This window comes from Lissotriton vulgaris, chromosome 2_1 (assembly GCF_964263255.1).
Source record: "Lissotriton vulgaris chromosome 2_1, aLisVul1.2, whole genome shotgun sequence".
In the NCBI taxonomy this organism is placed as follows: Eukaryota; Metazoa; Chordata; class Amphibia; order Caudata; family Salamandridae; genus Lissotriton; species Lissotriton vulgaris.
The window spans coordinates 1,872,567,698-1,872,581,103 of record NC_141687.1 but is presented as its reverse complement, the minus strand read 5'-3'; positions in this window follow the sequence as shown (position 1 = coordinate 1,872,581,103).

The window sequence follows — 13,406 nt, the reverse complement described above, 5'->3', positions numbered from 1 at the left end:
GAAACAGGCATGGAGAGCAGAGGCGCAGGGGGCATTGGAACTGCAGCTCTCCGTGCCGGGCTCTACCTCCCAGCGTCTGCCAGTAGACACCATAGCAGGGGAGAGTATCTCCCCCGCCCTCCCACCTTCAGCCTCTTCAGTTGGTAACGCTTATTGTGTAAAGTCATATTTAAGTAAGATGTCTGTATCTTTATAATCATAAAACGTGATAAAATGGGCTATTGGGATAGATGGCAATCCTACTTCATACCATTGTTTGATCCTCTGTAAATAAATATTATCTCCCTAAGACATTGTTCCAAAACTTTAAAAAAATGGGAAATACTAATGGTGCGTGAAGCGTAAATTGTGCGACGTTTAACTTTATGTAATATTTTACGCTATTAACTGCTTAATTGGCCTAGTGGAAATCGACTGGGACGTTTGCGGGTTAAAAGTCCAACTCTTTAAATTGCAGACAGTGTTACCGTAAGCAAAAAGTAGGTTGGTGGAGTCAAAGGAGCTGTTATTTTGTGATACGTTATATACATTATATAATTGTTAATTACTAGAAAGTAGCAGTGCAGAGGGAGAAAGTGTGCCCCCACCCCGCCTTCTGCTACTGCGCCTGAGCTCGGCGTCCGGGCGGTCCCTCTGTATCGGATATTCCTGGGGGGCCGGCCCCCGCGCGTGCCCCCGGAGGAGGCCCGTGGGATGGGTGGTGCCAGTTTTGGGGCAGAGGGCCAAGCTGTCAACTGGGATACGTACCAGGCAGGGAGGCAAGCCGGGGTACCCACGAGGTCCGTGCCAGGCTGGGACTAGTATGTTCACAAAGACTAAGAGTGTGTGCCAAGACTGTGGTTCTGCCCTGTGCCGAGCATAGAGTGGGCAAGAGCAGCTGCGGTTTCAACTGTCACGCAGGGAAAGTGAGGCATGAATGCCCGCAAAAGTATCTGCCAGGCTTGCAAGGGTACTGATATTTCCTCAGGAGTGTGTGCGCCATGTAGAGTGAGAGGGCTGGATACCCACAAGGGTCTGTGGCAGTCTGGGAGGAAAGCTGAATGCCCACAAGGGGGTGTGCCTGGCAGGGACCACCGTACCCGCAAGTTTTAAGGGTGCGTGCCAGGTCTGTGCCCTGTAGCAAACGGTTGGGATACTGGGGCAAGATGGGTGATCTGTTCCTGTGGCACGCAGGCAGGGGAGGTGGTTCAGAGTATCTGTAGAAGCGTGTGCCAGGAAGAGATGACAAGCCGAGACAGGAGACGCATAAGAGCCTGTACTAAACCGGGAGGGGATGCCAACGAGGATAGAAACAGACCCACAAAGTTATGCTCCAGACTGAGTGCGTGGTTGTATAGTGAGGCAGGAAAGGGGTGGGGGGGGGGCTAGTTACCCCATAGGCCTGTGTCATGTTCCAGTGCCAGGTGCAGGACCGGCAGATGTAGTAGTGTTCAATGGTTCCCAGTGGTGGCACTACTTGCAGGTTTGTTTTTAAGCTAAAAACACATTTCTTAAATACAACAGAGTTCTTTTTCTTCTTATTAGCGGTAAAGTTGCGCGTTTATCTGCCAAGTTGCAGACAGAAGAGGTACATATAGAGCCCCACTCCGCTCTAGCTGCTAAAGTGGGGGGTTTACAATGTCAATGCAATAGATCTATGATCTGTGGCTGGGAAGCTGGGGCGTGACATTTGGGGATGCTGCCCACCGGTTATTCGCAGCTGTCTCTCCCGTCTCCTTGTAACCCTGCCCCTCCTTTCACCAGAGGCGCTCTGTTTCTCACCCGGTCACTTATTTCATCTCAGCCTTTCAGTCTATCCTTGTGGCACTCCCCACCACCACTCTAGGCTGACTCTGCACTCTCTTAGTCACCCTGCTCCTTCCTTCACTAATGTCTCTGCTTCTTACCGGTCTCCTCCGGTCACTTCACCCCTTCAGTCTCTCCTAATTGCCCTCCCCATGGGCTGTCTCTCCCTCTCCGAGTCACTACGTTCCTCCTTTCACAGAAGCTCTCGACACACCACCAGACGTCAGTGGACGCTTTCATCAGGTACACACACACACCACCAGGCGTCTATGCATTCTTTCACCAGGCACACACACACCACCAGCTGTCAGTGCATGCTTTCACCAGGCACACACACACCACCAGCCGTCAGTGCATGCTTTCACCAGGCACACACCACCAGTCGCTAGTGCACGCTTCCACCAGGCACACACACCACCAGCCGGCAGTGCACACTTCCACCAGGCACACACACCACCAGCCATCAGTGCACAATTTCTACAGGCACACACACCACCAGCGATCAGTGCACTCATCAATTGTTAACGCATCCACAATTAACTATTGTAGCAATCGCAGTATGACGCACTTTACTTTTAAACTAAGAGGGCCATACTGGAATACTTTCAGTTGAACAAAGGAGCAGTTGAAAAACATGCCTTGCAGAGAGGCCTTTAAAGCCTTTATAAGGGGGATAGTGATAGCTAAACATGCCGACATTCTCTGTGATATATGGAACAAACTTACATCAATCATTAGAGCAGAAGCCCAGAGATCTGGAGAATCCAGCTATTCCCATTCAGTCCCTGGAACCAATGCATAACTACCACCAACTGCTTCAAGAATTCAGAGATTTAGCAGACAGTGAGATACGCTACTTCAGGCAATATGCTCAAGCACGCCAATGCGGCGAAGGATAGCTGCCAGGTAAGACCATGCCTTGGCTCCTGTGCCAGGACAGGCGGCAAGGGAACATATCTACTATTACATCGCAAACTGATGCCGCACTGGCTGGTTGACAGTGATGATATCCTTGCGGAGTTTGTGACTTAACAGCAATGGACCGCACACCGCCAGCCCCTCCTCCGGGTCGCCCCTAAGCACTCTGGTATGTGAAGTGCCTGAAGTCCAAAGAATTACTGAAAGTTCGTAAGTGGTTCACCTATGTAGATGCAAGTAGATACTTGTTATTATCCCGATCTCTAGACCCGAGACATGGCCCGGGTTTCGGGATATCTTCCCTCATCAGTAGAGAAAGTCAATAGGGGTGGAAGAGAAGGCCGCCTCGTAACCGTCACGGGCCTTGTTGCCCAGCACGCAGGTCCGTCGTCCTGAAGCTCGTCAGCTTGGGAGGCTCATGGGAGCCCTTATGTAGAAAAAACAGCAATGGACCGCACACCGCTAGCCCCTCCTCCGGGTCGCCCCTAAGCACTCTGGTATGTGAAGTGCCTGAAGTCCGAAGAATTACTGAAAGTTCGTAAGTGCTTCACCTATGTAGGTGCAAGTAGATACTTGTTATTATCCCGATCTCAGACCCTGGACATGGCCCGGGTTTCGGGATATCTTCCCTCATCAGTAGGGAAAGTCAATAGGGGTGGAAGAGAAGGCTGCCTCGTAACTGTCACGGGCCTTGTTGCCCAGCACGCAAGGTGCGTTGTCCAGAAGCTTAGGGGCGACCCGGAGGAGGGGCTAGTGGTGTGCGGTCCATTGCGGTTGTTTCTACATAAGGGCTTCCATGAGCCTCCCAAGCTGACGAGCTTCTGGACGACGCACCTGCTTTTATCAATGAGCACTGAATTGTATACCACAGGCTATAATTTAACTGGCAATACAAAGGTGTGCCTTTTCTTTTCATTGACAATGGGATTTGGTGCTCAGAGTTTTTTTGCCGCTATGCCACAGAGCGGTATATGTTTCAAAAACGCAGATGAAGAGAAGCTGCTTTATGTAAATGTGCAAACCTTTGCTGATAGGTCATTTCCTGACCAGAACAGCCCGCTCTTTTATTTGTCTTTAAAGATATGACTGTGAGCGCTAATTTGCTTCTCTGTTGTACTCCAAATAGCAAACACTTTGGCCAATAGAGGCATCAGACAACATAATTCCCACTCAAATTGCATCTGATTAACAGTTCCTACTGAACAGCACGTGTGCACTTCTTATAGATTGGCTTGCATGACGCCATACACCACTACAGAGGTCTATTGCGTGCAGTCTGGACAAGCGGGGAACAGAGCAGACATGTGGACACCTTACTGCTTAGACATGTCCTGTACTTGTATCCTCTCCTTCCAAAGATAGACAAAGAGGCTTAGATATCCAGCCTCCACAAAGACTTGCAGTTCCTATAGACGCTGCCTCAACTCAATGTGCCGCCGTCTGCCTGTCAGAATATCTTGCCTTTCTCATCAACCTTTTTTCCTGTCTCAAAGTGGAGAGAAGTTACGCCTCTGTCTCTGTTGCTCATTGCATAGTCTTGGTACTTGAACTATGTGTCTTCTAACATAACCTCGCCTTGTAAGCATTACTTGTCAGTCAGTAGGGATTTATTAAAATATCTTGATTAGTTTCTTTTTAAGTACAATCAATGAAAATACTTTGTATTTGACTTCTAGGAAAACGAGATTTTCATTCCATTAAGACCCTAGTGAGGAGAAACGACTAAAAAAAATATTGCAAAATAAGTGCAGTCCTGTTCTGACTTAGAATTTTCCTAATATATAATGTTGACCAAATAGAATGTCCATCCAGACCTTACCCATCAATTGAAAGGACATATTAAATCATCCGTCTCCAGGAGCTTGTCTCTGCTCATAGGTACTTTGTAGCTACAGGGTCTCCCTTCCTCAGCAGCCAGAGCATTTGCATGACTTCTACCCATCATTTTTCCACTAAACTATCCATGCTTACATTCTAGAGTATCGGTGCTTAATTACAGTATTTCTCTATTGTTAGAATCTCCTTTTATATATAGGTTTACCACACACAGTGGAATTTCATCAGAATTAGCTTTATGATCCTGGCTATGGTGGCATTTCATATTCAAAGTACACTGATCAGCCATATAACTCTTCTCTGTTAGACCATCCAACTTTATTTTCCATTTCCCACGAATTGGAAAACAAGCAATTCCTTCAAGAATTGACAGCCATCTTCGATAGAAACCTCACCCCACACCCTTCATCCAACACAATGAAGACATTTGGCAGTTCTCTCTCCTCCTGCATGTGAGACGTACACATCAAACGGTTTAAGAGGTTAGTCAAAAGCCACAAACCGGTTTAGGGATGCAATGAGCTTTAGAATGGCTAAAAGATAATACTTTGAATGACATTGGGCCTTATTAAGAGTTCAGCATGTAGGATATTCCTCCAAAGCGTGGTGAATATCCCATCCGCTGGCATTCTAAGTGCCAGAGGCTATAATGCACTTGTAATAAAGCAGATTGCATATCAAGTTTGTGATGGAGAATTTGGTCCGCCAAAGTCTCTTGGTCTTTAAATGAGCCTTAGACATCATTTAAAGTCCCATTAATTGTTCTTAGGTACTTATTTAGTCAGAACAACATTCTGAAAAAATATAATGGGAGACTTCCTTATTTTGACACAATGCTTTTGCAAGGTTATCTACACTCCCTTGCTTCATAATTGCTGCGGCGCATCAGAATGGGTCTGGAATAGACCAGAAGCTTACTAGCCCACAAATCAGTAAAGGTTTATTGTCGAATGAGGGTCAGGAAATGGGTGCACAGTGTAGTAAATTGAATTTAATCTCAGTTGAGAAATCACAACTGCTACAAATGTTTCAGGACTTGAATGAATGAACTAATAGAACAGCACACAGCTGCTTGAAAGGTGCCCCGGCGCTAAGTAGCACAGAGATGGAATTTATTGAAACTTTTAGTTGTAATGAATTTACCAAGTTTAGACTGCTTTTTTTCAGTCTTGTTCAGTCGAACAGATATGAATGAAGTATGGGAGTTCATTCTACATTTTAGGGTTCATGAACGAAAAGAAGCGTCTACCCAACAGGGCACGTTGCTCCTTCCGGACTGCAACAGAAACTGGTTAGATATTCTCAAAGGTCAAATGGGGAAGTTCTTTCTCTCAGGTACTTGGGACCTCTATTGTGGTAAGCTCAGACCTTCAGCAGCAAGCATTCAAACTGAAAAGGTTTACGCACCGGAAGGCAGTGTTAGTTATTCAGATGAGAGGTGATAGGTTTCCATATAGACAAATTGAGAAATAGAGTGTCAGCTTTGTTCTGCACAGCCTGTCCACGATGGAGCAAATAATCAGGAAGAACAAGATATAAAATATTCGCGTAGTCCAGTCATGAAGTCTTCATGGCATGGACAATACTCTCACTGGTGAGCTCGGGAGCTATTTTAAAATGTTTCAAACTTTTTAAGAGCGCAAAACAGGAGCCTGTCACTGCCCTCATCTGGGGAACGTTCTGCCCTCAAATGTTATATGCTGTTTCTTCAACTTGATTGACCGGATCAGGCCTCTAGTACCAGCTTCGCTTATGATAGCCCTGCCTCTGGTTCCAATAAGTCTTTGCCTGTAAGCAGGCTGGATGTCAGAACAGATCCGCAGTCTCTATTTTTCAGACTGTTTTTGCTGAAATAGTTATTCAAAATGTTTACTTTGCCTCGGATCATGTTGACTGTGCAGACAGGGAACTTACTTTATGTTTCAGCTTTTTAGAAATGTAACTGCTGCATTAGTGTCTGGAGCTCTCATCAGAAATACCTGGGGTTTGTGGCTTAAGCAGTTCATAAACAATACTGAAATGTTTCTCTTTGGAGCCCCAGTATGTTTTCGAGAGCTTTGGGTGGTCACTATGTGTTGGTACTTCTTTCTGTTCAGAATTTCTTGAGTTGTATTTATTGCAGTGTTGATTTTTGCGAGAGGAACAATAATCTCTCCCTCCAGGACACATTTCAGCTATCTTATCATTGTGATGTGTTGATTCCTGAGGGAGTCATCTTTTCAGTTGACTCCGCTAGACATGTAACAAAGGATTTCCTAGAGAGAGGAGGTGGGGGACTAGGTGCTCTTGGTTTATGTCACAAACAAAAATGAGGGCTGCTATTCCTAAAGAGAAAGAGGAGATATCAACAGGTTGTGCTGGACTCTGGAATATGCATTGGGGCGGTCAGCAGGACTGTTTCATGTTGCCCTAAACACATTCCACAGGGATGTCATGCTTCATCTTAGGGCTATTGCTCCTTCTTGGGCTGGTGCTGCAATGCCCAACGGGTCCCCCAAAGGGTCACTTTGGCAGCGATCTTTTGTTAGTGTGCTGTATGATGAATGCAAGGTCAGGTCTAGGTGGGATGGTATCTCATGTGTAATGGGGATGCCATAAACTATTTTTAATAACCTAACCGGCCTGTCAGATTCAAAATCTTTATAGGTAAATGCTACCAATGGGGTCATAAAGTACCCTGGTAGTCTGATGTGAGTTCCCTCTTTAAGGTCCAACTCTAGTCAGTCATCATGTTTCACGCCCCTAGTGGTCAGGGGGATACATGGCGCTTTGGGCCTTTGTTGTGAGTATTTAAGCCTGGAGACGAGGGCCTTCTTTGAAGAGCATCACTCTTAACAAAGGCTGAGTCTGGAGGACAGCCTGCGAAGGACACATTAAAGGAGAACCAGTTCTAAAAGTGTAAGCCGAGAATCCACATCCCCTGCCTGCCATCCATGTATGCATGGGAGCTGTTCACCTACCTATTGTTGCAGTTCCAAGTTATTTGTGACCAATGAGGGGGTGCTCTCCAGAGTACCAAGTGGACTACTGCTCACTCTGAACTGGGATCTCCTGGACAGCCATCTTTCCAGAGGTGAGGACATATCTACTGGCGTCTGACCAGGAGGTGCCTGACTGTCCCTGAAACGCCTGAGAAGTCCTGCAAGAGGAAAAAGAAACCTGCTCTGCAGGTGGTGCTGACTGCTGGTGTAGACAGAAGTGGTTGACCATGATGCTGTGGTCTCACCGCCAGGGACTCACAGGAAGCATGACTGGCAAGCTCCTAATCAGGAGCTAACTGAACCAGAAGAGGAAACCCAACACTCCTGAACCTTGCTTATGCTGTCATCCCCATATTCATAGCCATGGCACTTGCCCGGTTGGCATGCATAGAAGATGTGGACGACGTGACCATGGGAATTAAGGGCCCTGCCTTTCTGCAACTGACGATGTAGTATCCTATGAACCAGTGGTGCCTGCCCTATGACCTGAATAAGTATCTAGTCCGGCACTGATCTAATGTGTAGAGCTAAATAAGCCATTACAGATTGACGGCTGTGGCTCTACATGCCCAATCAGACTTCACTGCTATGCCCCCAAAGTGCCTTGAAGCTGACATTTCGCATCACAGACCTGCACTTGAAAGGAGAACTACGTCACCATCACATCCCTTGGAGGTTTAGCACTAGTGCCACCAAGATTTACCAGATTGGAAGATGAAGACCTGTTGCAAATGCACTGTCCTCCTGCTGCAGACAGCACTGAAGCCACGAAGAAGAAGCTAGACACCCACCAGTGCTTTCAGGACACTGCAGACCTCCTTACACTTGCTCAAGCTAGACTGCTGCAGACTCGATGGCACCTCAGCATTTCTCTGATGAGCACAGACAGAGCAGCAGGCCCGCTGCAGTCTGCTGCTGCCAAGAGAAAGGGTGAGAGACAGAGTGTCTTATTCAGCCCTAGAGACTAAATGCTGAAGAAAGGGAAAGTGCTGCATCTGCACTTATTAAAGCCCTAGACCCTTGAGTACATGTAAGGGGAAGGGTAGAGGGGGAAAAACCTTCTAACATACTAGGCTTGCACCCGTATATCGAGTGCCTGATCCTTTGTATGCTGTGTATTGCACGTTGAATAAATGAAAAATACAGACGTAAAAAGCAAACTGATATCCATTGGTGTCTTGGTTCTAGAAAGCCTTCTAAGGGAGAAACTAGCTGACCAAAAGCTCGAAGGACTATCTTTCGAAAAGCCAGGTTTTATTGAGTTTTCCTCAATAAGAGATAGTTCTCGATTTTTTTAATCTCAAGTGTCGGGAAATTCCAGAGCTTAGCTGTGAAATGGGAGAATGGTCTGCCTCTCAGTGTGCAGCACTTAAATTTGAGGACCTAGGCATCCTTCAAGATGGCCTAATCTAACATTACGTATAGGGACATGCCAATCTAATTTGGATAAAATAAAACCAGGCCCTTCATTATGATGGGCTTTATGAGCCATGCATCAGGCCTTAAGCTTGTCTGCTGACTTGTAGCCAGTGCAAAAAGTTCAAAGAATCAGTAATCGACCTATTTTTGGGTATATCCAAGATAATACAAGCTGCTGCGTTTTGAACCACCTGCAATCTTGAATAAAGTGATCAATCGTTTTTATAGATTTAAGGAATTACAGTAATCCACATGATAGACGATAACTGCTCGAGCTACTGTTTTTCACAAAGAGATATGGATAGGAACAAAAGGTTTTCTCAAAGTACACAAGATAAAAAAACAGGTGTCAGATATTTGAATATATGTAGTGAACTAAACAGTCTTATTCAACATTAGCTCGACAATTCTGGCAGCATTAACTAGAAAAGCAAGGCACCAAGTTCTACTGGGCACAAGGAAGGGGCCCATACCGAGGGGGGTCCTTGCCAAATAGTAGCACTTTAGTTTTCGCCCTGATCAATTTGAGACAGTTGGAGTTCATCCGACTGCTCTCGTACACCGTTGAAAGCTAGTAGATAACATATGGATGTCATCAATGATGGAGACCATAATCTAGGTATTATCTGCCCAGGAAAGGATCAAGAACCCAAACAATCCTAAATTTGGCCGACATAGAAACAGTGTAGGGCTGAAAGGAGACTTGTGGTACTCCGCACAGACTGGAAACATTTTTAGAGGTGAAAGGATGACAGGACACTGCTTGGGTACTGTTCAGTAGACAAGAATGTAGTATACTTCATTCTGTATGCCCAAGTCGGTAAGATGGGCTTCGAGGTCCGATTGGAATACTGTGGTGAATGTTGCCAAGAGATCTAGCAAATTTTGGAAAGCAGAGCCACTGTCTCTCGGCTAAGTCTACTATTATTGGCAATTGTCACCAAGACTGAGTCAGTACTATGGCTGCTTCTAAACTCTGACTGAGATATGTTGCTGTAAAAATGCTGATCATTGCAGGTTAATTGTCTTCTCCAAAAAAGTTTAAGGAAGAGGCAATAAACATTGACATAGTTTTTAAAGTTCCTTCGGGACCACCCAGGGCTTTTTAAGGAGAGGGACTATGATTGTTTTTGACCATGCCAAGGAAATTGAGACCGATTCAATCATAAAATTACATAGATTGATAAGGTGTTAGTATACTATATCAGAAGTAAGTTGTTTGTGCAGCGGGCAGGGCTCAAAGGCTATTTCCCATTTTGGAAGCCATCAGAAGCTCTCTAACTTGAGATTAAAAAAGGAGGGAAAACGTCAGGTATGTGGGTCCTTAGTACTCTATCTAAGGGTTTTTCATGAGCTTATATGATCAGGAACAGTATTTAGAGGTAACTTTAGATATGTAGTCTTTATTAACTTCATGAAGAATGGCTAATTGGTCACACGAAGACCAATTCACCCATTTGACATCTTCTGAACAACGGCAAAGAATAACCTTGCCATATTTTAAGATGTATGCTTTCAATTTTGGAGCATAATAGGCAGCCTTAGCAGCTGTGATTGTATATTTCTACTTACAAATTGTACCTGGTTTTAGCCTTGATCGTATAGTTTTTTCACCATTTTTGTTTTAACCTTCTATAGTTTTGTTTAAATCATGCAAGTTCACTGAAAGACCACAGGGCTGCAGGGGTAGCTCTATTATTATATTTCACTGTGTGTATTGGTCAATAGAGTACATTTCAGCGCTTATCCAGTTTCTCAAAGAAGTTGCAGCAGACCCTACACTGCCATCAAGTGCTGGCTGGTTCTTCCTGAGGGCCACACTAAGGTTATCATCCTGCACTTTAAGCCAGGTATGTGATTTTTGGGACAGATAAGTATTAGTGAGCTAGGTAAACAGGACTGGTGCATTAAGATTTGAAGCCACTGCTACATAGTCAGACAAGGTCAGCGTAAGGGTTCCGCCTATCTGTAATAGGTTATGATTGACAGAAATAGTATCTAACATGTGACCTGTGCTATGGGCGAGAAAATCAATGAATTGGTTGAAGCCAAAGCCGATGGAGTGCACACTTGTTTTAACATCAACATGAGAATTATGATCTTCAAGGTCTGAGAAAATGGGTTTATGAATAAAGAAAGAGAAAGTGGCCATAGCTTTATTCTCAAAAGTAAATGTGAGTGCTTCACAATTGTGACTCAATTTTTAAATTAAAGCATTTGATCGCCTTGTTAAAAAAAAAATAATGGCGAGGACAGCACCTGCTTTATAAATTTTGTCCTGGTGAAATATCGAATAGGTGGTAGGGATGGATGTTATCCAATAAATTAGAGTTGGAGTAATCACGTGGCCGTGTTTTCTTTACAAACGTGATTCCAGGTTTTTAAGACTGAATTAACACACAAAGCTCAATTAAAAAAAAATTGGTACCATTGATCTAGTATTTATGATAAAACATAAGTCGTCAAGGATGCCCAATAATGCAAGCCTAGGGTTTGTCCCAATTTGCTGTCCCACCACCCTAGACATTATGCAGAGGATAAGTGACTAGTATTGCTGTATAACAAGACAGGCCTATACCACATGATGGTAATTCTCTATGGGCCTACGGACAGCAGAGGCACACAAGTGATGGGAATACCTGGGCTTTCCAGAGGCAATAAGGTGTGAGATATGCCTGGTGTGGGTACTTAAACTAGACGAGGCTGAGTCGTGCCAAAAATTGCTAAGGTTGCAAGGGGCCATGCAGGCATCCTGTCAGTCGGCCTCATCCAATGGACCCGCCCACTTCTCCCACCGTCCCCTCAGGGTATACAATTCGGCAGGTAAATGTGTGACCGGGATCTTTTTTATTTGTGAGATCCCTCCTTTTCCAAAAGCAACCATCAGTACCCAAGCCTCGAGTGGGCTAATTTCCGTGACATCCCCATGGGCATCCTGATCTGTGGAGAGGGAATACCTGAGCGGTAGATAACAGAAAAACTGGGATTCAAGCAAGCACACTCAATTTGCAACTCCCTGAAAGAAGAGAATATGGTCTTTGACCCACACATCTCCCAAATGCAAAATGCCATCCCGGTCAACCCAGTGAACCCTTCGAGACTCGCCACTTATGGCAGCCATCGGCCTCCCCACAGGGAAGACTCCAGTGTAAGTCTGTGGTTGCACCCCTTTCAGCTCCGCTCCAAACCCAGAAGACTACCCCGGGTTGGTGCAGATAGTTGTGCAGGGATTGGCGCTCCATATAGAATATGCGTTATGTTCTCTTGCCCAATTCGAAAGTCACAGGTTTTACAGCTCAAAACCTGACAGAGAAAGAGATTAAGGGCGGGGAAGAGAGCAGTCAGATTACTGTTCTCTAATATCCATCAATTCTTGTCTGTTATAGATAGTGCTAGGTATGCAGGCTGGCATATCAGGGGTAGTGACAGAACTTTTGTGTGCTAGTTGCACTTGTCCACTGCTTGTAACTCAAAAAGCCGGACATCTGGGGGGGTGGAGATGGCTTCAGCAGGGACGCAGTGTGTCAGGTAGGAAACAGGGGATTAAGAACTGGAGGTCAGCCACTCCTAAGCATATTGGAAAAATAAAACGAGCTAAAATAAATGTGTGAAACCACAAAACATAAAATGAATCAAAATGGTGAGCAGACCCTCCAATATGTTGATTTATTACTTTTTTGTCTAGCCTGGGCAGTGCATGCGCTGCTCTGCGAGCCATGCTGTATCGCGGTATAGCATAGAAGCTCTGTCCAATTGCTGCCCATCTTTTCAATTTGCTCATGTTAGTGTACTTTCAAAATCGTTGCTTTTTATTCGTGAATAGGTTAGTAGCCCCTCCTTGGTACCGCCTTATCTGTATTTGTAACCTCCCATAATGACTCAACTTTTTACTTGTGTTGCTACATGATCTGCTTTATGTAGCCAGTGAGCACTATTTTCTTTACTGATCTTCCCTATACCAACCACAACGTCACGCTTATTTAATTAATTCATTTACAGTGCTGTCCGTTTTCTCTTTAGCGTCTGTGTTTATTTATATATTTAATTTACAGTGTGACCGCTTTAACTTTAGCAGCCGCACTACAAAAGCTATCTTTCTTTCTTTATTTGTACATTTTGTGTAAAAGCGCCCCATACACGCTTTCCCTTTATTGTTGCCCGTGCCTCTTTCTTTGGAAGCTTCTCACTGTCACCTGAATACGGTGTGCAGCGTCTAAAGAAAGGGACGCGGCCACCATTAAAGTGGTCTCACATTTGCAAGAGTTTGAGCTATTAGCATTAGAAATGACAAAGCCCTTTATATGTGTTGCTTTGAAAAACACACAAATAAAAGGCATTGATATATACAAAGCCAACAGCTCAAAATCTCGCAGTTGCAAGACCTATTGCATTGAAAATGCTTGTTTTTTATTGTGCCATGTATCTCCTTCAACCAGCGAGATGCTGTACAGTGATAAAAAAAAAGGG